General features: G+C 45.0%; 1 protein-coding gene across 5 annotated transcripts in view; it reads left to right on the top strand.

Annotated features, from left to right (window-relative positions):
• Positions 1-27,753, top strand: part of IQSEC2 (IQ motif and Sec7 domain 2) — a 415,732-nt gene that overhangs the window by 300,327 nt on the left and 87,652 nt on the right. The window lies entirely within an intron of this gene.

Below are 27,753 nucleotides of genomic sequence, written 5' to 3'. Positions count from 1 at the left end.
AGTTTTAAATGTGCCCCATGCTAACTTCATGGAGTGTCCCCTAGTCTTTCTATTATCCGAAAGAGTAAATAACCGATTCACATTAACCCGTTCTAGACCTCTCATGATTTTAAACACCTCTATCATATCCCCCCTCAGCCATCTCTTCTCCAAGCTGAACAGTCCTAACCTCTTTAGTCTTTCCTCATAGGAGAGCTGTTCCATTCCCCTTATCATTTTGGTAGCCCTTCTCTGTACCTTCTCCAGCGCAATTATATCTTTTTTGAGATGCGGTGACCAGAATTGTACACAGTATTCAAGGTGCAATGCTCCCCACCTTCTTTTTCATTATCTCAGATGGGGAATCAACTCTCCCCAATTCTTCAGTCTTTGGGGGAGGGGGGATCTGCTCCAGCTGAATTGCCCCAGGCCCCCCACACTCCTCCTAGGGTAAGCCCTGGCTCATGTATACGTCCATCTGTCAGCCTTTGGCCTTTGCCATGTCCTACTGATTGCTCAACCAGTTGGGATATCGACCGTGAATATGCATGAAATATATTTTCATAGTTTTGAGACCCAATATATACAAATCTATCTCATGTGGGCTATGGGGGTCAGGACAGGTTTGGGAGCCACTGGATTAGAGTCAGTTTCAGTGGGTGCGCTCCTTCTTCTGGGAATATAGGAAAGTCTGAAAGTTATGATTTAAGAAGCTATGAAGCTGCAGGCCCTAAATTCAAGGTTTACATACCATTATCCTGAGCAATGTGATGCTACCACCTTCCTTCCTGTTAGTTGCATGGGGTCTTCTGCATAGCTTGCATTGAACTCTGAAGTCCCTTCTGCTACTTCTGGGATTCTTTTCCAGTTTGTATACACAGCTGAACCTCCAGGTGTTAAAAGATGGAAACTTAAGACCGATTATTTACCTCCCTTCACCCCAACTCCTCCAGTGTATTCTGGTACCTGTGGTGCTGATCTGGGCCAGAGAGAGCAGGAATTAGGCCCGTGCCAGCTAAGAAAAGTAGGCCCCTATGTAAGGTTCTGATGTGATACTTAATGAGATAAATCGTTTTCTAAATTTCCCAAATAATTTGTATTTATTTAAGAAGGCTTTACGAGCTTTTTTGTTAGCAAATTCTTCAATTACAATTGAAATTTCTATTTATACATGTTAGAAATAGATATATTTAGTTGTTTTTTTTTTTAAATTTTGCCCAACAAAAGGAGGCCCCCTTGAACATTGTAGGCCCTAGCCAAATGGCCATGCTGGCACCCCTCTCTCCTGGACTGGCGCTGATTTCCCATAGATCAGGGGTGGCCAGCCCTTGTCCTCAAGACTAAAAAAACAGGCCTGGTTTTCAGGCTATCCACAATAAATATGCATTGGGAAAGATTTGCATGCACTGCCTGCATTGCGTGCAAATCTCTCTCATGCATAATCAGTGTGGGTATCCTGAAAACCAGACCCGTTTGTGGCTCACGAGGAGAGGAGTTGGCCGCCCCAGCCATAGATGAAGCAGGGACTATAAAGTCCCACAGTCCACTTGGTTGTGAGTTTAAAAAAAAAAAAAAAAAGAGATAGCTTGAAAGCTTTCCCTCCAGAAACCAGGCCACTTGTCAGCTCTACTGAGCTCGTGCGGGCAGGGAGGCTGAACCTGGAGGATGAGTTTCTGCTTGGATGGGGGGAACAGGGTTCACTTGTTTTACAAGATCCTATTAATGCTCCTCAGTGCAGAATCAAAGACCTGTGCTGTCTGATCTGAGGGCTTATCAGTATACCACTGTTGTGCATGGTTGCTGCTTGATGATTAGACTCGGCAGAATGAGTTCTTTCATCCAGCTGCTTCAGGATATTCCTACAGTAGTGAGAAGGGCTAATGCAAGCACGGCCTACCCTTTGCGCGTTGTGTTTAGCTGGCAGTATTGATGCCGAGATGCCCCTCCCTCATCCCCCCTCCATGGGCTCTCCGGCTTCCCTAGTTTGCGTCACTTCCCCATCTTGGTTTCAGAAGGGGCTTAAGCTGAAAGCAGGGAGAAGGTTTATATAACAGCCCCCCCCCCCCCCCAAGGAAGCTCATGGGAGGAGGGGTCATTCCCAAAGTTATTTCTGTGCATAAAACCTGGTTTTCTACTCGTAAATGGCTGTCGCAGAATTGTCTGGGGCTCTGTTCACATAAAAGTGCTTGCATAATCCGGTTTCACTGCTTTACTTTTACACAAACTGAGCAGTGGCATCCTGGGGGAGCGGAGCTGGCGATCATCTGCATACTTTTGGATTTTAAAAAGCCACGTGCGTACGTCACACCCTCCAAAGAGGAGGTGGAACACTACGCGCGTGGATCTCTCTGATTGCCCGCAGACTTTAACGCGTGCAAGTTCACTTTTGAAACTTCTTGATAAAGACAGTGGGGGTAGTTTTCAAAGGAGTTACGCGCATAAATGTAACTACTATTGTAGTAATTTTCAAAAGCCATTTACTCACGTAAAGTGCACTTATGTGAATAAATCCTATGGACGATTCAATGGCATATATTGTAGCAATTTTCAAAAGCCCACTTACTCGAGTAAAGTGCATTTACATGCGTAAAACCCAGATTTACGCATGTAAATGCTTTTTAAAATCTGGCCCTGTGTGCGTGTGCAGTGTGCGATGCACAGGCAGATGTTACCGCTACTCGGGCTGTCGGAGAATTATCCTCATATCGTACAGTGTTGTTAAGACTGAAACTAGAGAGGCGTAAAAAGCAATAAGGAGCTTATTTATGGTTTGCGCGGAGCCCCGCGTGCTGCTACCTATCCTTGGGAGAGCAGGGGTTCACTGGCAAAAGCGATAAGATCTCACTGGAGCTGTGTGAGAAGCTTCAGTATTCCTGAGTCTTTGGTTGTAAAATCAGTGTCTCATTGCTAGGGCCCAAGTCTTCATATCACTTCACTATGCGTGTGCCCTGTCATAAACATATATATGTGACAATATTAAGTTGCAAGTTTTTCCACTGAATTTTGACCTCATCCTATCCTGAATTGGGGGGGAGGTTTTTTTTTAATTAAATTTGCAAAGTTAAAAATATCACCAAAATAAAAAAAAAGTTGATTATAAATTCAGCGGTTTGATATGTGTTATCTTTCCCTTGTTGTACTTGAAAGTTCTTATGATCTCTTATATAGTGTGCTGCATTTTCAATCAATGTAAAAGTATTATCACCACTGTTTTTTCCTTGGGATTTTGGCATACGTGCATGCATATCGATATTTGCGCTTATATACATGTGTGTCTGCTCATGTAATGTCTATATACTGTATATGCATATCTGTCAGAGGGGAATCGTTGGGCGAGATGGTTTTATTTATTTATTTTTATTTGCTATTTGTGTGTGTTTTCTGTGGCTGGCGGGGGTCCCCCTCAGAGATGTTTAACTGGCAAGCCAAACTATGCCGTCTCCCAAAAATTGCCGGCAGTATTTGAGGCAACAGCGTGGGAAAAACCAGGCAGAAGAAGAACAGTCCTGGCAAACCGTCCTTCCTGCCTGCTGACGAGGGACTGGAGGTTTTATGCCTATAAATAAATACAGTGTGTGTTTGTATATCTCCGAGTGTGTGTGTGTGTGTGTCGCTCTCTCTGTGCCTTTCCTCTCTCTTCTCTCCATTCTCGTCTCCCTCCTGTCCGTCACTTTCTTCTTCCTCCTTTAAGTGCGCTTGTATCTTTCCTTTTATCTACCTCTTCTCTCATCTTTCCTTCCCTTCCTCTCTCTCCCTTCCTTGCTGTCTTTTCCTTTTGGATAGAGGGAGTGTGGAATAGATAATTCTGCCGTGTGAAGTGTTAGCCTATGTAAAGTCTGTCCAGCCCCGGGTTGCACAGACCAGACTTTCCTCCTCTTGAAACAGAAAAAAAAAAAAAGGGGGGATGCAGTTGGGAATGGGCAATAATACCATACACAGAGACTTACAAAATGATGCCAGAAAAGGATCACAAGGGCCCATGAAAGTCTACCCGTTTCCTAGCGTGTAGACAGATGGACTCAGGACCAGTACGTTATGCTCACCTGCCAGCAGATGGAGCCGGAGCAAGCTGATGTCACAATATATATACTCTAGCAGATGGTGGGAGTGCATCTGCCTATGGGGATTCCTGGGAAGTTTGGAAGGAGAATTTTAAATTGAGAAACGAAAGCTCCGTTCTCCTGCGTTGATACCTAAAGGTCCGTCCCCCCAGTTGAGAAATTCCTGGGGTGATTTCCGTGGTCCCTCAGATGTGTGCCTTGGTCCAGTAGCCTGTTACTGGCATGGACTTAGCTGCTTGTGCAGCTGAAAGGCAACAGGTGCAGGAGGCCGAGTGCAGCAGTGACGGCAATTGCCCTCTCCCCCTGCAGCTGGAGACCGTCTCTGTACTCAGCTGATAAGCAATGAGCGCCGGTAAGTTTAAAAAAAAAACCAAAAACAAAAGTTTTGCTTACAGATACAGTTAGGGGGTTTTAAGCCTTCCTTCGGTCTCCATGCTCGACGAGCCATACGAACGTTGTTCCTGCTCCTGTTGGGGCTAAGGGACCTGTGCAGCCTGGCTGGTTGAGCGGTTCTGGTGGACTAGGCCCTGCATTTCAGGCTTTTCTCTGCGCACCGCATGGTAGGCCGTTGCAGCATTTTCACTTGCTCCTGTGCGTGTCTTATTGCCCTCTACAGGACATCGGTGTGCACAGTGCCTCGGCTCTGTGCATATGTTGTGCACGTCGCATTAGGCACAATTTTTATGCACATAACTTTTTTTGAGCATGGTAATCCATTCTAGTTAGGTGCACTAGTTGGCATGCACCTTGCTGAGCTTAATTCAGGGGCGCCTGAAATTTATGTGTATAATTTTTCAAACGTGAGTTACCGCTGCTCATGGCGCTGGTAAATAAGAAGTCTAAGCGCCTTTCTCTTTGTGTTGCCTGTCATATTACGGCTTTTCAGCCTGACCTGTCTTCCAACATGTCAGCGCTGTTCAGATGCGCAGGGAGAGTTGTCTTCCTCAGAGTTTGCTAAGCCTGAATCTTCCTACTCTGATGATGGCCTGGTTCTGGCGTTGGCTGGAAGTGCACGAGATCTTGGTACTCCCTTGACTGGCTGTTCCACAGGAGATGGCAGTTCAGTTGGACTTGCTCCAGTACCTTCTGGGTTTGTTCTGGATCTAGCTGCTTTTTCGTGGGTGGAGTTTTTTTTCAGGGTTTACAAGTCTGTACAAGTGCAGTCCTACACTTCGCCACTCCTGTCAGGTCAGACCCTCAGCCGGTGGCCCCTCCCTCTTCCAGTCCTACGGTTAAGTGCCGTGGTATGCCTCGGTTCGCCACAGATATCCCAGGTGCGGACCCGGATGGCACGGATGATGAGTCGGATCCTGATTCTTTAGAAGATGTGGAAATTCCTCCTGGTTTGGAGACGTATCGAATTATGTTGCGGTTCTTTCATAAAGATGAACTTCCGGCCCTGATTTCCCAGACCTTGAAGATGCTGGAAGTACCCGGGGCAAAGTCTATGTCAGAGCTGAGAAGAATCCAATTTTGATTTCCTTACATAAAGTCTTTTGCTTTTTTCCTGTTATGGAGGTTATTCAAGAATTGATTGACCTTGAATGGGACACCCCGGAGGCAAGTTTCAAAGGGGGTTGGGCATTGCAAGGCCTATACCCTCTGGATCCAGCTGTGAAGGAATGTTTGCATTTTCCCAAAGAGTTTGCACTTGCCTGTGCGACCCTAAATGGACAACTATCCCCGTGGAGTGAGGAGCGGCCTTGAAGGATGTGCATGATAGGCGGATTGAGTCTATTCTTAAGCAGGCCTTTGATGCAGTGGCTATGACCTTGCAGATTACTTCATGTTGTGCTCTTGTGGCACATTCTTGCTTGCTTCTCTGTCAGGAGGTGGATGATTCGGGGATGCATTCCAGAGCAATTATGGAACCCGCGGCTGCCTTTTTTGGCAGATGCGGGTTGTGATTTGGTCCGTACTTCGGCCAGAGGAGTGGCTTCAGTGGTAGCGGCCAGATGTCAGCTGTGATTGTGGAACTGGTCAGTTGATGCAGCCTCCAAGGCTAATCTTTTGAAAATGTCCTTTAAAGGCTTACTCTTGTTTGGGAGCGAGTTGGAAAAACTGGCTAGTAAGTGGGGTGAAGCTCCAGTTCCCCAGTTACCGGAGGATAAGAAGCAATTACAGTGCCTCTTTTCTGTGAGGGCTTGTCTCAGAGGCTTGAAATATTTTCGTCCCTACAGGAATCCGACTTTTCAGAGGACTCGGTCTTTTGGTGGTTTTCAGTCCTTTCGTCCCCATCAATCCAAGAGAGGAACGGGTTCGGGCAGTGGCCAGTCCCGAGCTTCGCAATTTAGGTTTGCTGACCCACCGGGAGGAGGAGATATGGGGATGCCTATCTCTCTTTTATCAAAGGTGGGTTTAGATCATGTTGGATCAATGGGTCCTGAAAGTAGTACAGAAAAGCTATGCACTGAAATTTCGCAGCATTCCTTGGGATGTGTTCATGGTGTCTTTTTGTCACCTGCAGAAGAAGCAGGCAGTGGAGTCTACGCTTCTGAGGCTCCTGCAGCTGCAAGCTGTGGTTCCCATGCCTGTGTCTCAGGAAAATATGGGGCGCTATTCCATCAATTTTGTTGTGCCCAAGAAGGAAGGTTCCTTTCGTCCCATCCTGGACCTTAAGAATATCAACCATCATCTGTGGGTGATTCATTTTCGCATGGAAATCTTGCACTCTGTGAGAATGGCCGTACAGTCGGGAACATTTCTGACTCGCTGGATCTGTCCAAGTGTTCCATCCTAGACCTTGGTTTCTGCCTGAGCTTCAGACCCACCAGACAACAGCCTCCAGCTCTGCAGCCTGCATCCCAAGTCTCCTCTGGATCCTCTCTCTAGTCCTGTCAGCCTACAGCCTAGCAGCCTGCCTCTTTGTTCCTGCCTGACTTCTGCCTCCACTATGGATTCCAGTCCAGCTTTAGCATTTAGGTCTCTCCCTTGTTCAACTGCTGCCGTCCACCAGAACCCAAGGGCTCAACCTGCGGGGAAGGTGGCTGTATAGGAGGAAGAGCCCCTAGACTAGTCTGTCCTTGAAGTCCTGGACTGTTCCTGTGGGGGTTCCCCAGCTGAGCTGGGTCCACAACCCTAACATCCACCGTGTGACCTGTTCAATAGATCCTTGGAAACAGGAGTGGTGCCGAGTGATTAGAGAAGAGCGATGGTGGTCCCGCTTCACAAAAGTAGAAGCAGAGCGAAAGCTGGAAACTACAAGCCGGTTAGCCTCACCTTGGTGGTAGGAAAATTAATGGAGACTCTGCTGAAGGAAAGGATAGTGAACTACCTACAATCCAGTGAGTTGCTCGATCAAAGACAGCATGGATTCACCAGGGGAAGGTCCTGTCAGACGAATCTGATTTTTTTGATTTGGTGACTAGAAATTGGATAAGGGAAGAATGCTCGAAGTAATTTACTTGGATTTTAGTGAAGCTTTTGATAGAGTCCCACATAGAAGACTCGTGAATAAAATGAGAAGTTTGAGAGTGAGTGCCAAGGTAGTGGCATGGATTACAAACTGGTTGACGGATAGAAGACAGCATGTGATGGTAAATGGAACCTGCTCTGAAGAGAAAACGGTGTTAAGTGGAGTGCCACAGGGATCGGTGTTGGGACTGGTTCTATTCAATATCTTTGTGAGCAACATTACGGAAGGGATAGAAGGTAGAGTTTGTCTGTTTGCAGATGATACTAAGATCTACATCAGAGTGGATACGCCAGAAGTAGTAGAGAGAATAAGACATGATTTAAGGAAGCTTGAACGGTGGGTGATATGGTAGCTGGGTTTCAATGCCAAGAAATGCAGAGTCATGCATATGGGGTGTGGTAATCCAAAAGAGCTGTATGTGATGGGGGGTGAAGGGCTGTTGAGCATGGAACAATAGAGAGACCTTGGAGTGATAGTGTCTAGCAATCTGAAGACGGCGAAGCAATGTGACAAGGCGATAGCAAAAGCCAGAAGAATGCGGGGCTACATTGAGAGAGAAATAACCAGTAAGAAGAAGCAGGTGATAATCCCCTTGTGCAGGTCCTCTGTGTTCAGTTCTTGAGACTGTAACTCCAAAAGGACAGAGGCAAGATGGAGATGGACCAGAGAAGGTTGCCCAAATTGATGATAGGTCTCTATCAAATGACTTATGAGGAGAGGTTGAAGGTCCTAAACATGTATACCCTAGAGGAGAGGAGGTGCAGGGGTAATATGATAAAAACCTTCAGATATCTGAAAGGTTTGAATGATGCACAATCATCGACAAACCTTTTCTGTTGGAAAGAAATCAGTAGAATTAGGGGTCACGAAATGCAACTACAGGGAGGATGACTCAGAACCAATGTCAGGAAATATTTCTTCATAAAAAGGGTAGTGGATGCCTGGAATGCCCTTCCAGAGGAGGTGGCGAAGACAAAAACAGTAAACGATTTCAAAGGAGCGTTGGATAAACACTGTGGATTCCGTAAGGCTAGAGGATGGGAATGAAGAAGAATGAATGGGGGTAACTTGCTGGTGTGGCGGTTACTACCCTTAACCAATAAACCTTTATGCTGTTGATGCAACTCAATTATTGCTCTCTGCTTCAATGGCAGGGGGAAAAGAGGTAACATGGATTTGGACTCAAACAGCAAACAACAAGGGCCCTGACTTTGACAGTCTGGGAAACTGATAATTATAAAGGTGGCTTGTATGGCCTGCAGTTACTACCATAAGCTTGCTGGGCTGACTGGATGGACCATTTGGTCCTTTTCTGCCATCATTTCTATGTCTACACGCTAGGAAATGGAGAAATTACTTACCTGATAATTTTGCTTTCCTTAGTGTAGACAGAGGGACTCAGCTTTCCGCCCTCGGCTGCTGACTGCTTGTGTTCATGGTCGTCTTGTAGGGATACAGATCCCAAGGGATTACTGGTAAGTGTTCATCCAGTCCCTAGAATGGGGTACCTATGTTCTTATTCAAGTTCAGTGTTTATAGTTGGTCGAGTACAGTTATGGTTAACTGTTTTTAATCAAGTTTTTTGCTAGTCTGTCCACAGTTGTTTTTTTGAAGAGAACTGGGGTCACTGCAGGAGTATACACACTGTGATGTCAGCTTGTTCTGTCTCCATCTGATGGCAGGGGAGCGCATAACCCACTGGTCCTGAGTCCATCTGTCTACACTAATGGAAACGAAATTATCAGGTAAGTGATTTCTCCATTCTCACGCTTTCCTCTCACATGCTCATACTCAAGGATCTTCTGTACTTATCTCAGGCTTTTTTGTTTTGGTTTCCTGCACCTCCTCTGGGAGGCTTTTCCACTTCTGCGTCCCCCATTTCTGTGAAGAAATATTATGTTACTCCTGATTCTACCCCTTTGTGAGTCTCAGATCATGACCCCTTCTCTTAGGAATTCCTTTCCACCGGAACGTGCTCGACTCTTGTGCGTTACATACACCGTTGAGGTATTTGAATGTCTCCAGTGTATTTCCCCACCCCTCTGTTCTGTCGGATGTACATATTTAAGTCCTTAAATCTCATTTCGTAGGGCTAATGGTCAGATTCTGTACTATTTTGTAGCCCTTCTCTGTACTGTTTGGTAATGTGCTCTGGTGTGCAGCATGTCTCTGGATAAGGGCAAGATATGTGAGAATTCTCTGTACTGGGCTAGTGTAAGTGGAATAAGGAAATATGTTTCCTGCTAGCCCTGGGGGTTTGTGTGTGTATGTGTGTGTGTGTTATATCTACTGTATATTTGTTATGTATCACTTGGCAACACATCTACAAATGTTGAAGCCTGTAAAGTTTCCTGAATCTGAGTCTGTGTCAGATTTCCAAGCTCTGAGTATCACAGAGGTGCTTGTGAAGATCCAGGTGTAACAACGAGTAGACTGAAAGAGAGAAAGGAGGAATAGAAGAGGAGGGACCCAGCTAGCAAAGGGCTGCTAGGGAGGAGGGACTAGGGAGAGAGGGCGTTAGCTGGGATCTTAGCAATAAACTTGGGAGTCTTACCACAAACACAAACACCTCCAGCTCCCCTGGCTTGGCAGGCAGGCAGGCACTTTCACTGCATGTTTGCAAGGGCAGTGGCGCACAGCACTTGGCTTCCTGTGGCCCTTGGGGCCTGCAGTGGGTCCTGGCAGCTGAAGTGTTTCCTTCCTGGGCCTGTGGCAGGGTAGAGGACAACTGTGGGGGGAGGAAGGGAGAAGGATGAAGCAGAAGAAGAAACCCCGCTGGAGGAAGCAGCGTCAGCCGCAACAGAAGCTTTCACCCAGGGCAGCTCTCTACATGTGAGTGTGTCTGCAGGGGCCTGGGGCACAACATACCCTCCCCACCCAGCTCCCGAACAGAACGTTTTCAGCTATCCATTACCAAAACGGGGGACAGTGGGGAACAGGTGTTTATTCTTAATATAAAATTGTACGACGTAACCCGCGTATCAAGGAGGGTGAGGAGAGCAAGATGCCCTACAGAAGAATAACTCAGTGTACAGGAGCATCTGAGAACACACAGGTCCTTTTTTTTTAGCTGTATAGGTTTATGTTGGGCATTAGACTGTGCGCGCCCGGGTAGGTGTGATTTCAAATGTTAGACGTATGCGTAAATATCTACATGCCCGTAAGAATCTCGAATATATAGAGACCTTTCTTTTCTTTTTTTTTTTTATGGTTATGTATGTTTGCTCCGTGCCCGCCCTACTGCGAACGGTATTGAATGTGGGCGGGATATGAGCTATTAAAATAAAATAAAATAATAAAATAAATAAGTAAGTAAGGCACAAGGAGATCCGATTCTTGTAAATCAGTATCTGCATGTCATGGTGCACCCTGGCAGCTGTTTGCGGGAAGGGGCGGCATGTCGGTGAGGGAAGTTGCTTGGCTGGTGCCGGGGTTGGCCGTGGTATATATGTGTGTGTGGGGGGATTTCCACCCAGGAGTGTCCCCCGCCAGCTGCAGTGTACCCGCTGGCTCCTGCTATGTTGCAGGAGCACCCTTTTCTGCGGCCCCCTCCTTACTGCTGCAACCTTGTCCCCCAAGGAGGGACTCAGCACTGCCGCCCGCTGCCGCGCAGACCTCGCCAGCTCCCAGGGAGGCGTGCGCCTGCCATCTCTCTCTCTCGTCCACCTTTTCTCCTCCTCCCCTCTCGGCTGCGCTGCCACTCTCCTTTCACATCCTTTTCCCACACTTTCTCCTTGTTTTCTTCCTTCCCTCTCTCCCTATTCCGTCTTTCATGTCTTTGCTATCACTCTTTTTTTTTTCTCTTCTTTCCCGCATTCAGATATCAAGAGAGTTTATAGGCACAGCAGTTTGTACATGTGTTTGCCAAAGTTTTACATAAAGAGGGCAATATTTAGTAGCCGCATTGCTGCAAAGTAGGGAGGTGTTTTCCTATCCATTGACCTTATAGCTGATTTTCAGAGGGAATCGAGGCAGAGAGATTTCCTGTAAAAACTACCTGCAAGGTTTGTGGGAACAAAAGGGCCAGTGGCACTTTGCACCTGCTTTATTTGCGGGTGGTGGAACAGGAGTAAAACACTACTCGTGCATGTGAAATATACATGTTATTTACTCCCCTGACCTACCCCCCCCCCCCCTCCCGGAGATGCATTTTTGTAATCCGACTAAGAACACAAATGGTGTGAAAGTTCCCTATGTACTTCAGGCTTGCAGGGGGGCACAATTACCAATCAGGCCAATCTAGCTGGGTAACTACTTGGTTACCCAACTAAATCCCTGTGAAAGTTGTCCTCAAATTGATAAAAAGGAAATTAATACACAATACAAAGACAATTCCCGGGTTCTGGTGATACTTAATATTGTCTCTGTTCAGATTACACTTCTGGCCTGTTGGCAGGATACAACATATTTTTCTGCTGTAGTTGCTCTTTCTCCTGTTTCCCCCAGGATTATGTGGAGTTTTTCTGGCTCATTCTTTTGTGGGAAGTCTTTTTTTTTTTTTTTTTTTTTTTTTTTTGCTGGCTTGGGGAAATGTGCATCTCCTCTGGCTTTTGTGTTTTGCATAGCACGGGAGGAAATGCATTCCTGTTTCTAGTTCTCCAGTGGTGCACTGCATGCAGAGACTGGCTCTGGCTTGGTGATTCCAGTTCAGATTTTGTCCACATGTTTCTGTTTCTAATTTGTGGTCATTTAGGGGCCTTTGTGCTAAACGTTTTCTTCATAAACATAAAATGGAAAAAAACCTTTTGTACATCAGGCTCTTAGTCTATATTTGGTGAGGGTCTGTCTGTATTCTGAGTGTATGACCGAGGTGAAGGGATTCTGCTAGCATGTAATTTCTATGTAGGTATCTATAGCAGTTCAGCTTATTATATTTTCTTATTTACAGCTCTCAATAAGGGGTATATTGGTGTTCTAGGCCCTGTTGCAGTATTTGCAGCTCTGCCTCTTCACAGATGGGATTGTTCTTGTTTGAATCCTGAGAGTTAGTGCTGTTATGGTATGGCAGATTTGCTACATAGATGCTGAGGATGTTTTTTGCAGCACAAAGTGCTGAAAAGTAGTGGAGGGAGTCCATGTTGCTGTTAAATGAGGTGACACCAGAATCTGAATATTCTTTTTTTTGTAGGGTGAGTAATAAGGGGGAAGTGTGCTAGTTCTGCTCTGCACCCATCATTGGGGAAGTTTCTGTGGATGCAAAAAAATCTGTTTGCAGAACTGGAGGGTTTCTTCTGAGCTTCTGTGCCATTCTGTGTTGTTTTGGTTTAATGGTGGACCTCAAACTTCCCTCCCATATAGGAGACTAGATTGAATTATGCTATTGAACAATTTTAGTACTAGACTTTACTGAGGGGTTTACTACACAGAAGACCCTTAATTTAGATCTCTCTTTCTTCAGGGTATGCTCTCTCTCTTTCTCTTACTGTCTCTCCATATTTTGTTCTCTCTCTCTCTCTCCATCTTTCATTTTCTCCTCCCCCTGACTTCATTGTCCCCCACTTTCCCTTTTGCTGCTGCTGCTGCTGCCTTATTCCTCACCCACTCTGATCTCCCAGCACTCTATTTAGCTGGAGTGGCACTAGTGTCTTTCCCCTGCTATTTTGAGTTTGTTAAATAAAACTAACAGGCATTTGGTGTTTCAGAGGCCAGCACTTCTAAATAAGGTTACTTAAGAATGAAAAAAAACAAGCCTTGTTAGAGCACTGGAGGCTTATCTCCCAGGGAACGCATAGTCCCTTCCTGTATAAAATGACAGCCCGTAGCTCCGCCACAGTGTGTGCACTACATTAATGACAGAGAAAAGCCTTCCGTGGGGTGCGCTGGGACATGCCTCACCAGTGAAAGAAGCTCCCCAGATGATAAGAGTGCAAGACGTCAGCGCTGTTAAATCGGTCATAGTCTTACTGTTGCTAGCTCACGCACACAGAGCAAGTCGTGGCTCCCTCTTTCCAGACCTGTCGGTTCCACTCGGGGGTGTCTGGTCTCGGTGAAGCACTGGCAGTAGCATTTTAACAGCTGGGTCTGGGTCTCTCGGGTACTTCTGCACGCCTTTCAGGCCCCTTGCCTGGAGTTCCAGCCTCGGCCTCCATTAGGGCCCTCCTGGACCCTGCTCTCTCTGGAGGTCCATAGGTCCCTTCTGTCCGCTCCGCTTCCTTAAGTCCTTTGGCTCCTTTCGCTAGGTTGCTTCTGGATTTCTTGACTTTCTCACACCCTTCACTGGGATTGTACCATTCTTTCCTCTTTGCTATCTGTGCCTTTATAGGCCCAGCTGGGCGTGGATGGCATGAACAAAACTTGGTCCTGCTATCTCCCCAGGCTGCACACCCCAGGGATGCCCTTTTTTTTTCCTTCTTCCGCCCTTTTTTTTTTTTTGTGTTGTACAATTTAATCTGTACCTTTCCTTTTTTTTTTTTCTCCTTGCGGGTCTTGTTTTATTCTTTGCCTTCTCTGGTTTGCTTGTCTGTATTCATTAAGGCTCTGTCACATACCTCCTCCCTCAGGATATATGTATTCACAAATATGATGCTAATTTGGCTCCGTCTGTTGCAGGCTAAAAAGTCTGTATTCACATGCTGCTTTCCTTGGTCTGTGCTGTATGGGAAATTGACAAACTGGAAAGGCTATACACCCAGAAAGCGTACAGATTAAATTGGTGTTCTTTTGATCTTGAAGCCTTGGTCGAAAAGCTGGCAGTGTCCTCTCCTTACCGTCCAAGTCGACCATGCGCATAATGCTATAGGCCAACCGCTAGCTCCATAGCTCCAGTGCTGGCACACTACGGTTTCCCCAAGGAAAGCATCATCTAGCAGTCGGTCTCCCCAAGTCAGCAGACAGGTGTATCCATCTGCAAGCTCTATAACTATGGATGTTGGGCACTCAGTTTGCCCCTGCCACAGTGCCCCCACGTATTTGGCTCTGAAATAGTACAATGGGGGATCGGGATAGATATGACCAGGACATAAGGCATTTTCTTGCAGAAAGAACACCTAAAAAAAAAACAAAAACAGCTGGGTCTGTCTGTCTGGTTGCAAGTACAGTAATAACTAGAAGTCCTCAGAAATGCAGGCATTCACTTAGCTGAGTCTGTCTGGCAGGCTATGCAGAGGATGCTAGTGTTAATAACTATTTATATTATTATACATCTTTGTGGATAGACGTAGGAAGAAAAGGGCGCTGTGGTGTGAACTAAATGGAAAATCTTGTAGGCTCATCTGCCCACAATGAGGAGGATAATATAAACTGTCCTGAATAAGAAGCAATATCGTATAAGCATTGACTGGCAACTGGGATGTATTCCTGAAGTGTGGACTTGGGCATGCTGCATGGGTTGGTTAAACATAAGAACATAAGAAAATGCCATACTGGGTCAGACCAAGGGTCCATCAAGCCCAGCATCCTGTTTCCAACAGTGGCCAATCCAGGCCATAAGAACCTGGCAAGTGCCCAAAAACTAAGTCTATTCCATGTTACCGGTGATAGTAATAGCAGTGGCTATTTTCTAAGTCAACTTAATTAATAGCAGGTTAGTATTTTTCTGTTGTTATCTGTTATGTTAAGGGGGTGAAAGTTCCATTGCGGATCTTACCAAGGGACCATTAGATCTGCTGGATGTTACTCTTGAGTCCCCCTGAACGCCTTCCTCCAACCCATCTGGGGTGCTCTGTGACTGCAGTGTTGTTGAGACCATCGCAGGCCGATGACGTGACGGTTGTAGTCTTGGGGAGGGGCTGTTGCCAGAGAAGAATCATTTTGGCGAGAGGTCATCAGATAAATGGGGGATGAGGGCAGTGACCCGTGAAGTTCTTGACCTGGAGACTCTTCTGTTTCTCTCCTGAGTTGCCCTCTAGATCTGCTGGTAAGGCCGGGAGAAGTTTCTCTCGATACTCTCTGGACTGTATTAGTGCATGTGGTCTCGGCAATATCTAACTGTGCTTCTGATTTTCGTTTACTAGTAAAAATGGTTTCTAAACTTCGTTAGGTTCATTCGCAAAGCTATATTCGATTGATACTAAGGTGGATAATATGAAAAAACAAGTGCAGGAAATTCAGAAAGTATATGTTGCCTTAATTCAAGGTAAAAACTGTTCATAGGAAAATTGAACAGCTTGAAAATTTCTCAAGATGATTGAATTTGTGATTTTTAAGCTTTTCAAAGATATCTGGGATTCCTGTTAGTGATCAGTTGAAAAAATATTTTACTGAAATTCTGTATTTACCAGCCGAGACCTGTCCACCTATTGGTAAAGCTTATTTTTTGCCAGTTCAGAGAAGGAAGGACGCATTCCATCCTTGATATCAGATTCTCCATTGAATGCGTCTGCCTTACTAGAGAGTTCCACTGATGAAGCTGAAGACAGAGAGACTCTTTTGGTTTCACTTTTTGCATTGTCTTGGTTATCAGCAGAATCAATGGAAAAGCATATGAGATCTGAATTCCAGGTGCACAGAAAAACACTTTGAACAGACCTAAGCTAGCTGGGCAGAATGGAACAAAATCTTTCTACTTTTCTGTTTTCCTCTAATGCAAAGAGGTTAATTGAGGGATTCCCCCCAAAGGTTGAACAGCTGGTCAGCAATAGAGTGATTATAGGGACTATTCATGAAGGCGAAACACCCTGCTGAGGCAATCTGCTAATGTGTTGGAAATTCCTGGAAGGTAGGTCAGTTGCAGAACAGCTTGACGGTTGCATGCCCATTCCCATATTTTTATGGTCTCGTGGCAGAGAGTCCATGATCTCGTGCCCTCTTGCTTGTTGGCATAGAACATGGCTACTTGGTTGTCAGATGTGTCTAATCACTAGTAGTTCCAACAGGTTCATTTGAAACTGCCTTTCCACTGCTGACCAGGTACCTTGGGTTCAGAAGGGACCCATATATGCTAATGTCACCTGATGGGAAAGTTCATGGAGGGGAGGCCCCTCTTGTATGCTCTCATTTCATTGCTAAATGTATGATATATGAACACTTTGAATTACTGTAATTGGCTACTTATAATATTTGTGTCATGATGTAAACCGTTGTGATCTCTACTTGGAATGACGGTATATAAAATGACTAAATAAATAAATAAAAATGTGTTTTTGAGCAAGATTTGAATATGATCTTAAAGTTTTATTTTCATAATGCTCAGTCTTTTTTTATGGAATTTGGATCTATCCTGATATTGTAAAATGCACTCGGGAGAGAATAAAATTGTTTCTTTCTATGCGTCAGGAAGTGTTATTTATAGGTGCTACATTTTTGCTTAGATACCTGTATAAGTGCATAGTCACATATGCTGGTGATAGATATTTTTTCTTAGCCTCTGATCTATTGCATTTATTCCTTGATCAGAAGAAGTCTCCATTAGTAAAGTCAGGCAATGGCATTTAAGAGTAGTATTATGCCATGACTAAGAAGCATATTCTTTAATATTCTCCCTTGATATTTGTATCTTCTCCCCCACTCCCCCACTCTGGATTCTGGTCTGAGGCTCTGAAAATTGTTTCTTGTTAATTTTTTTATTACATATGATTTGTATTTTTTGCTGTTTCTGTGTCATGTGATTATGGCTATGTAAATTAGAAACATAAATAAAATGAAAAAAAAGATGCACTTTAAAATCTTGGCTATTAAGTACACGTCCTTTAGTGATTGCAGAACCATTGCCATTTGCTTCAAGTGGGTCAACCAGTTGGTGATGTTTATTATCACTTCATCCACATAAGCAGTGTTAAGTGTTAGTATGGCCTGTTGCTAGGTTCATGAGCCATTAGATGGTGGCTGTAGCTCTATGAAGGCCAGGTGGTAACACTTGAAAATAATACAGCTCTGATTGTACTGAAAAGGGAATCTTCGGTGTTGCGTCCGATGGTTGCAGACGGCTGCGACCGCTCTGCCTTACCTCTTTTCTTCCTTTTTCTCTCTCCTTGGGCAAGATGGCTGCCTCCGGTGCCAAGTGCCGAGGGTCTCGGCATCTCCAACCTAGCATGGGCATTCCAGTCCTCCATGCTCTCTCCCGTGGCCTTCTAGGGTGCGAGCGCACACATTTCCTACGCTCAAATACACGTCATGGCGGGAACCTCGGGGGCAGCCCCACTGCATGACATCAATACCTCAGAGTATATCAAGCCTCCGTTTCGCTACCACCTTTGACTTAGCAAGGACTTCGGTTTAGCTACTCTGACCGCTCTAAGCTGCACGCTTAGACGCAGCTTTCACTCCAAGGGCCTCGCTCCTCTAGAAGCTCTAGACACCCGTTCCTCGGGGGTCTCTCGATTCCAACTACCCTTTGGGGTCTCTACTAACTAAGACAACCGCTCCTTGGGGGTCTTTCTCTCTCTTCTCCATTTCAGGATATCGGACTATCAGGTACTCGCTCCTCGAGGGCCTATCAGCCTATGTATCCTGCACCACGGACCTTCAGTCCCACCATTTCATCATCAAGAAGACGCCTTCATTCCTGTGAGTACCTCTACAATCTGGTGCTCCAGCTCCACCCACCAGTCACAGCGTTACCCGCACTGCGGGCTCCCGCCTATCGTGAACATCTAGGTGAGATTATACATCCGAGCCTGTTGAACGTATTGGCACCTCGTGGATCAGTGCCTTACCTTCCTGCCTACATCATCTATCCACTGCAGCACAATAAAGCCCTTCATCCATACTGTGTCTGCTATCTTGAGTTCAGCCTATCGCTGTGGTTCCCCATCGGGCCCCTCCCCATGGGCGGAGTCATCTCCACAACGACCAAGGGTCCACAATGCCACAAACACAACACTTCAGCAAGGGGAATCTGCCAATACTCTTTACTTAGGCCAAGGATAGAGATATCTCTGGGATGACCCACATGACCCAACAGCTTGTAGATATGGAAGGTAGGAAAGGTGTCAAATTTTGAAATTCAATTGACACTCCAGAAGTAAATACAAAATAGTGTTTAATCTGACTTTGGTACCAATAATATGGAGCTGAATCACTCACTCTGTGACTCCTCAATATTCCCCATTTGCAATATAGTTTGAACTTCCTTCTCCATAATGACTCGGGAACCTTCTGAATATCTATAGCTTACTGTCAAACATTTTGGCCTGGTGTGGTCAATTTTCAGTTATGAATTAATTGAGCACATCTTGATTATGGGGAGAAAATGTCCCAAAATTCTCATATGATCTTTTTTGTCCAGGCACCTGCATACCTCTCAGCACCACAGAGACCTTCCTGCCCCTTTTGGAGACGGTGGGCACGAGCTCCACCTTGTTTATATTGTGGGCTAAAGGTATTTCTGGGTGTTCCAATGATATGATAAATCTGCTTCTTTCATCTTCACTTCACACAGCCATTTCCATTTAGCCAATAACTTGTTCTGGTTTTCAGATCATTAGTCTTACAAACTCACAGTTCGTTTGAAATATTTCTCTTACTGGATTTGGGCTTCCTATATATTTTCCTGAGCAAGATGAGATACTTGTTTTGTTTTCTTCTGCTTCTCCAATATGTGTCTTAAGGTGCTCATAATCTGTGGTCTGGGTCCAACCACATTTTTTGACTGTGCCTAGCAGACCTTTCAGTTGTTTCCCATACACTCTAAGTCAAAGGATGAAAACCCAGTCAAGGCTTATAGTACTTCCTCAACCACAAAGAGAGCAGGAAGGGGATGAAATTGTCCCTGGTTCAGACATTTGTCATGATGAATATATGGAGCATCCTCTTCAGAATCTGGTTAAACCATTTGATTAGTCTATCTACCTGTGGATGGTAGATGAAAATGTGGCTAGACTATATGTTGCAAGTGCGGGGGTATGGTCGCTTGCTCTAGGGGGATGTGAGCTCTTGGGCCACAGCACAGCTCAAGGAGGAGCCCCAAGACACACACCGTGGGAGGTGAGAGTGTCCAAGCACTGGAGCTGGAACAAGGCTGGACCAGGGTTGAGACGTGGAACAAGGCAGGCTCAGGCCTCCACTGGACCTGCACACACAGGTGAGACCCAGCAACACAATGCTGGTCTCAAGAGTAGCCCTCCGGCCACTCAGTAGCCCTTGTGAACGACGAGTGCGTGAGGCCAGACGGAGGCTGAGGGCAGACGGAGGCTGAGGGCTGAGGGCAGGAACATGACGAGACATGGGACTGAGGAACTTAGAAGAATCAGACGAGGACTCGAGGAACTTGGAAGGCTCAGACAAGGATTCGAGGAACTTGGAAGGCTCAGGCAAAGACTCGAGGAACTGGGAAGACTCAGATGAAGACTCAAGGAACTGGGAAGACTCAGACGAGGATTTGAGAACTTGGAAGACTCAGACAAGGATTCAGGATTCAGGCACTAGTACAGGGAGAGTACTGCACCGCAGCACTCCCTACACAGCCGCCCATGGCTGGTCGCGGACCACGCCGGAAACAAACTCCAGACAAGAAGATGAAGATCCAAAGCCGGAAACATGACGAAGATTCAGGAGAGGTCTGCACCGAGGCACACTTTACACAACTGCCCGTGGCTGGTCGTGGACCACGGTGAAGCGGAGAGGCTCTGACTTGAGTCTAGGGCATGGACGGAAGCAGGAACAAGGAACTCCGAAGACCGGGAACAGGATTCAAGGATTCAAGACTCAGGATTCAGGAATAGATCTCGGCATTAAAAGCAAGGGCCTTCCGGAGACTTTCGCTGCAGACGTGAAGACAGGCCTTATGCCCCGAAGTGCCCTACACAGCCCCCCATGGGCTGGTCACGGACCTCGATGGTGGCCCACCAGGAAAGGTGGACGAACAGGAAACCTGGAAGCAGGACGAAGAGCCAGAAGCTGGAACATCAGGACCAGGACTGGAACATTAGGAACTAGGAACATCAAGAACAAGGAACATCAGGAACATGGAACATCAGGGACACCGGAGCTCCAACAAAGAACAAGACCAGGAACATTCACAGGAGACCAGGAACATCGAACATGAAGACCATCAAGACAGACGGAGACCTCGAAGAACCTTGCATGGTGAAGGAAGCACAGACAACTGTGAGAATCCATGCGAAGGCCCCGAGGAGAACAAACAGAGCCCTTTTATAGGGCTAGACAAGGCACAGACTGATGACATCATCTGTTGGGGCTGCGGGGCTTTTCCTGCCGCTGACCCTTTAAATAAAGTACTGAGGTGCACTCGCCCGCCTAGAGGAGCCCAGGGACAGGCAGGAGCAGAGCAGCAGCATCGGTGGCATTCCTGCCACATGGATGGAGCAAGGCATAGCAGCGGTGGCACTAGGGCCATGAAGACAAGTGTCCAGGCAGCGGCTCCATGCCACGAAGAGGAGGAGACAGCAGCGGCCCTTCCTGCCATGGACAGCATTGGCAGCGTCCCCACGCCGCAGAGGAGAGAGACAGCTATAGCAGCCTTCCCGCAGTGGACAGTGGCGGCGGCTTCACGCCTCAAAGTTGAAAAGAAGGCGGTCGGGCGCCGGCCCAACCAGCACGGCACGGCACAGCACAGGAGGTGAGAGGCTGCTCATGGGATAGGCTCTGTAAGCGGCATCGTAACACTATATGCCCCAGGAAATGGCATAATTCACTGAGAAACTGCAATAAGAACTTTATCCCCTGATTGGTCAGTATCACTTGGGAAAATCCCATGTGCGAATTCTGTAGGTACAATCGTTTTTTTGTTTTTTTTTTTTTGCAAAATCATTTTTATTGCGAAGACGTGTATTTCCACAAGCATGAAGACATATGCAGAAAATAACAATACCAACAGGGTAATGATCGATACAGTAGTTATACATATCCTCTTTTAAAGAACATCACCTACCCCTGTAATCAGACTGAATTCCCCAACTGATCACCACACCCAGCAAACAGACTTAGCACTCACACCTCACAGATTCCACCCATACCCTGTAGGTATAATCTTAACTGATATAGAGAGCAAAAGTATGGCCCAATGATACTGGATAGCTTAATCACAACTGCTATTAGCACATAGCATTGTCAGTATTTGGTCCTAATACATCTCCCCTGATTCAGTTAAAAGAGGTGCTTATTATGGGGACTAGAACTAGTGGAGTGGGAGCAAGCCTTGAGAGTGTGGTCATCTGACACACAACTCCTAAACATGCTTACAGATCCAGAAGATCATGAGAACTTAAGATTTGCCATGCTGGATCAGATCATCAAGCCCAGGATCCCAGGGGTAGATAAATTCTATGCCTCTTATCCCAGAGACAAGCAATGGATTTCTACAACTCCACCTTAATAATGGTTTATGGACTTTTTCTCCAGGAACTTGTCGAAACCTTTTTTAAATGCAGCTCACTAACAGCTTTCACCACATCATCTGGTAATGAATTCCAGAACTTAATTATGCATTGAGTTAAAAAAAAATGTTCTCTTATTTTTTACAATTTCACTGTGTGTCCCCTAGTCTTTGTACTGTTTGAAAGAGTAAATAACCAATTCACATTTACTCATTCCACCACTCATTATTTTATAGACTCTATCATATCTCCCCTCAGCTGTCTCTTCTCCAAGCTGAAGTCCAAATCTCTTTAGTCTTTTCTTATAGGGGAATTGTTCCATTCCTTTCTCATTTTGGTTGCCCTTCTCTGTACTTTTTCTAGTGCAACTATATCTTTTTTGAGATGTGGTGACCAGAACTGCACACAATATTCCAGATGAAATCACACCTCAGAGCAATACAGAGTTATTATATTTTCCACTCTCCATTCCATTCCTAATAATCCCTAGCATTCGATTTGCTTTCTGGGCTGCTACTGCACACTGAGCATAAGATTTCAATGTATTTTCAATGATGATGCCTAGATCGTTTTCTTGAATGGTGATGCCTAATGTGGAACCTTGCATTGTGTTGCTATAATTTTGGTTATTTTTTCCTAAGTGTATCACTTTGCACTTGTCCACTAAACTTATTTTCCATTTGCATGCCCAGTTTCTCAGTTTTGCAAGGTCCTCTTGCGATTTCTCACAATCCTCTGTGATTTAACAAATTTGAATAATTTTGTGTCATCATCAAATTTGATCATCTCACTCGTCGTTCCCATTTCCAGGTTGTTTATAAATATTTAAAAAAGCAGTGATCCCAGAATAGATCCCTGGGGCACTTCACTATTCAGCTTTCTCCACTGGGAAAATTTACCATTTAGCTCTACTCTCTGTTTTCTAACGTTTAACCAATTCCTAATCCACAATAAGTCACTGCCCAGAAACCCATGAATTCTTAATTTCCTAAGAGGTCTCTCATGGGGGACTTTGTCAAATACTTTCTGGAAATTCAAATACACTGCATCTACTGGCTCACTTTTATCAACATGTTTATTTACACACTCAAAGAATTGTAGCAAGCTGGGATGTATACCATCTGCTCCAGGTGATTTGCTGCTCTTTTGTTTGTCAATTTGTCCTATTACATCTTACAGGTAAACATCAAGATTTGTTCCAATTCCTCTGAATCATCAACTTTGAATATCATTTCTGGCATAGGTATCTCTCTTACATCTTCCTCAGTGAAGACCAAATCAAAGAATTCATTTAGCCTCTCTCCTATGGCTTTGACATCCTTAAGTGCCCCTTTTACCCCTTGATCATCTAATAGTCCAACTGACTTCCTTACAAGCTTTTTACTTTGAATGTACCTGAAAAAGCTTTCATTAAGAATTTTTGCTTCCACAGCAAACTTATTTTCAAATTTTCTCTTTGCTTTCCTTATCAGTGCTTTGCATCTAACTTGGCAGAGCTATTTCCTGTTTTTCCCTGCACCATTGTCTCATCCATGCATTGAGAGTCTGGAGTTCTAACTGCTTCTGGAGTCCTGCATGTGGAATTGGGAGCATTTCTGAGAATGCTAGCCTGGAGATTCTGGATTTCAACTTTCTACCTAAAATCCTAAGTTTGGCTTCCAGAACATCTATCCTGCACTTTCTTATGAAATTGGTACCCACATGTAGCAAGACAGCTAGCTCCTCCCCAGCACTAACTAAAATCCTATCTATGTGACACGTGAGGTCTGCCACCTTCACACCAGGCAAGCAAATTACCAAATGATCCTCATGCCCACTAGCCACCCAGTTATCTACATTCCTAATAATCGAATCAGCAACAACAATGGCCATGCTAACCCTTCCCTCCTGGGCACTTGCCCCTGGAGACCTGTTCTTGGTGCAAGAGGATACTACATCACCTTGAGGGCAAGTCCTAGCTACAGGATTGCTTCCTGCCTCACCAAAGTGATGCTGTCTTTCTACGCCAAGACCGCACAGGGGCTGCCAGGTTGGAGGTGGGACTACTCTACTATGTCCCTGAAAGTCTCCTCTATATACTTTTCTGTCTTCCTTAGCTGCTTCAGGTCTGCCACTCAAGCCTCCAGAGATCGGCCTCATTCTCTGAGGGCTAGGAGCTCTTTGTATCTAATGCACACATACGACCTCTCACCTGCTGCGAGATAATCATACATGTGGCACTCAGTGCAAAAGGACTGGAAAGCCTCCCTCTCACTGCTGGACTACTATCTGTACCTAAATTTTGTAGATTTTGTAATCTAAAGTACTTTTAGTCTATTGATTTATTTTATATTTGTCTGTCAATGACTCTCAAAACACTACAATTAATCTACTTTTAACTGCATAGGTACCCACCTTATTGACTCTTGTTTTGAACTAAATTCCTTCTTTATAAAATCTTTAGTAATCTATAGCAAAGAGCTTTGAGACGAATGTGTTCCAGTCCTCTTCTGCTGTCTTTGGAAGCAAGGGCTGTGGACACTGAAGCCCGGATAGCTCATGGTGACCTCTAGAGTCCTCTCCTGGGGGCTTCTGAATAAGGTATGCAGGTGAGCCTTTCTGGTCCCCTTCTGCTGCAAGGGGTGTGTGACCTCTGGAAGCAAATGTATAGCCTACATACCCTACACCTCAGTGGCATGAACCAACTTCATTAGAGCCCTCTGCCGAGACTGTTTGTACTCTTCATATTACTCTTCATATTACCTAGAACAGTAGCCCATCCTTTACTTCAAAGTGTAGGAAACTTGGTAGTTCTGCTTTGTTTGTGACCTCCCCTCACTAATATATAAATGGGACTATAGCTGGTTTGGTCTTTACATTTCTCATGCCAGAAGTCTAGGAACCAAACATGTAAGTCTAATGTCTGAAGCTCTGCTCTGTCCTGCGCTGAGGGTTCTGGAGTTCCTGGCTCTGACAGACAATTGTCTGGAGGGAACCCTGCCAGCCCATTTTGCTTGGCCCATCTGTGCTCCCACTGTGACTTATTAATCTATTAAAAACATTTATGCCCTACATTATCTTGGAATTCTCTACCTGAGACAATACGACTGATATCAGAAGGAAAGAGATTCAAACGTGAGCTAAAAACATGGTTATTCAAAAATGCTTATAACCTAACTTAAGTTAGCAGAATGCAGATTCTGCAATAATAAAGACAAAGATATTAATTAGTAACACGAGGATAAAAGTATCTAATGACAACTCAATGACACTGTGTAAATTACTGAAACAGATTTTCCGTACTACCAACCTAATGCCCCAGACCTTTAGTGAGAAATGTACTAGAACATCACTGTTGATTTAAATTACTCTCGATTGTGTTGAGCTGTTGTTTGTGTTGATCTATAGTATGAATGTTACTTTTGTAAATCATTGTGATCTTCAATTGGAATGACAGTATATAAAATGTCAAAATAAATAAATAATTTATCTATCTATCTATCTATTTATCATAACATCTAAGCAGGTCCCAAGAAAAAATCGTAATAAAAACACACAATATAAAAACAAATAATTAACAAATACATCACATGTAAACACCAATTGCAGTTTTTCTTTTTAACAAAATACACTTAATCTGCATCTAATTAATACTAACAAAATAAACCTAATCCTCCATGGCAATGTATATTAATATTTGAAAAAGCCCACAGGTAACTCCACTTGGTATGAACCAGACAATATTATTATTGGCAACCCATTTGAGACCAACATAAATTTAGAGAACGTATGGTATCTCACTTATTAGCGGTTACACAAACATTTTGTCAACCACCCAGATGTTATATTGCTCAAACACTTTTAATAATATGCCTCAACAAATTTTTCAAAAATATTTTTTTTGCATATAAAAAAAGAGTTTCTAGAAAAACCAGCACTTATCTGTATATATTAGTTGCTTTGTAAAATTGTTGAAGTCAAAAACCCCAAGTTGACATGAATTGTGTTTTGGTGCTTCATCAAGAGCTGTGTTTGACTGATTGTTAGTTTAATTCTTCAGGCTTAATACTCATCATTCTCTTAAATAGAAGCTCTCGTGAATGAATCATGGTTCAACACTTCCTCAGCGTGTGTCTCTTGAATCTGCCATGCGGATAAAAGATGGCGGATCCAAGAGACACACGCTCGGGAAGTTGTTGGCAATTTTCAAAGAGAAAGTATGCCCGTGCTTTCCCTTTGAGAACTGGTGGAAAGTCTGCAGGGAAAAAGTACCAGTGGATTTTGCATCTATTATATCCACTCTTGAAAATTGCCCACCTTCCTCTCCCACCCCTTCCCTGTTGTTTCAGGACATAGCTTCATCAGCAGTTTTCTTATCTATTGAGCAGCTCCCTGCGGCTTCAAGAAAGGAGGGAAGGAGGGAAAGAATGCTTGGAAGGAGGGGAGTAGGGCGGAGAGAAGAATGTGAGAATGTCCAGGGGGGGGGGAGAGAGGGGAGAGAATGGATGTAAGGGGAAGAATGCTGGGAGAGGGGTGGAGAGAAAATACCTGGAGGGGTTGGGGAGAGAGTGTTTTAGGGTTAGAGGAATAGCCTAGTGGTTAGCACAAGGAGCTATGAACCAGAGAAGCCAACATTCAAATCCCACTGCTGCTCTTGTGAACGTGGGCAAGTCACCTCACCCACCCTTGTCTCAGGTAGAAGTTTAGATTGTGAGGATAGGGAAATACCTACAGTACCTGAATGTAATCCACTTTGAAGTGCCTGAAATGTAGAATATAAATCAAACAAGTAAGTTAATAATAACAGCTTCCGGTTGGGGTTCTAGGCCAACCCTATTGTAGGAGCTGTTGGTTGGTCTGATGTTGGGTTTTTAGCTGCTGTGCCAGCTGAGGTAAAATCCTTTTTTAAGTCTGCTGTTGGAGATATTGCTGTTTAGCTATTATTTTAACAGCTGCTCTGACTCCATTGTTTTTTTTCCCTCCCCTGCAGTAGAATGATAAAAACAACAACCTCAAAGTGCAAACTTCCCTTTTTTTTTTATGAAGAGGGTTCCTAAAATAAACCCCTTGTAACCCCATCCCCACCCCAAGGGTGAGTGCTGCATGTGAGTGAGGTGCACCCTGGCTTCCTAGAAGGGGAAGTAGAACTTCAAGGACCCAGCAGTATGTTCTGTAAATAACCTTACCATGTCTCTCATGCAGTCGGGTGCATCTGTTGTGGCAGCTCAAGTCTCCATTCAATCTCCAGTTTGCTTGGAGTCTCTAAAATCCCATCCCTGCTGCCATTTGTCATGGAAGAGATTGTGACACCCCATTTTCCAGCCTTTTTAATTCTGCTTGTCAGGGTTGTCTAACTTCTGGGCCAGCCCTCTGGTCTCAGGGAAGTGCTGGCCTGTGGTATTTTTTTTGGTTGGCCCTACTACGGCCCTTCTGAGTTCCAGCTCCAGCCTCCTTTAGTGCCCCTCCCGGGCACTGTAGGGTCCATTGCTCCTTCAGCATGACCTGCCTTCTTGGGTTCTTTGCCATGTGTGGTCTACGTTGCTGCTGGGCTTCTCGATCTCCTCATGCCCCATGCTGGGACTCTACCGCTCCCTCCTCCTTTTCTGCCTTACAGTGTCTTCCTTTGTAGCTGGATTTGGTTGACCTAGGTGGTGCTCGATCCTTCCCTCTCCCTGAGCTCCTCCCAAGGGACACCCTCTTTTATGCTTCCTCTCTTTTTTTTTTTTTTTTAATACCTTTTCCTAATTTGCACCTAGAACCCTCTTATCTGCCTCATCTTACCTGATTTGTCAGTCTGTGTTTGTACACTCCATCGCAGGCACACTCCAAACCTCCAGTATTTTCAGCAACCCCTGCCCTGTTTGTACTTTGTTGCAGTGTTCTCTGATACTTTTGGCCCTTTAATTTGTTAAGTCTGCCAAAATCTCCGTACAGGTTCTTGATCATGTCCTACCCTGCCCTGATGGTCCTTGAGGGTTGCCAGAGAGAGAACTGGCTTTGAAAGCCTTACCTGCTAGAAGTTAGTGAGTGGTGTTCTGGCCCTTGGGTGCCACCTCAGAGCTGCAGGTGGTGTTTATTTTGGTAGGTCAGGGGGAGGTATAACTAG

The sequence above is a fragment of the Rhinatrema bivittatum genome, chromosome 1 (assembly GCF_901001135.1).
Source record: "Rhinatrema bivittatum chromosome 1, aRhiBiv1.1, whole genome shotgun sequence".
NCBI classification, from domain to species: Eukaryota; Metazoa; Chordata; class Amphibia; order Gymnophiona; family Rhinatrematidae; genus Rhinatrema; species Rhinatrema bivittatum.
The sequence above is the reverse complement of the archived record's forward strand: the minus strand, read 5'-3'. Positions and strand labels throughout refer to the sequence as shown.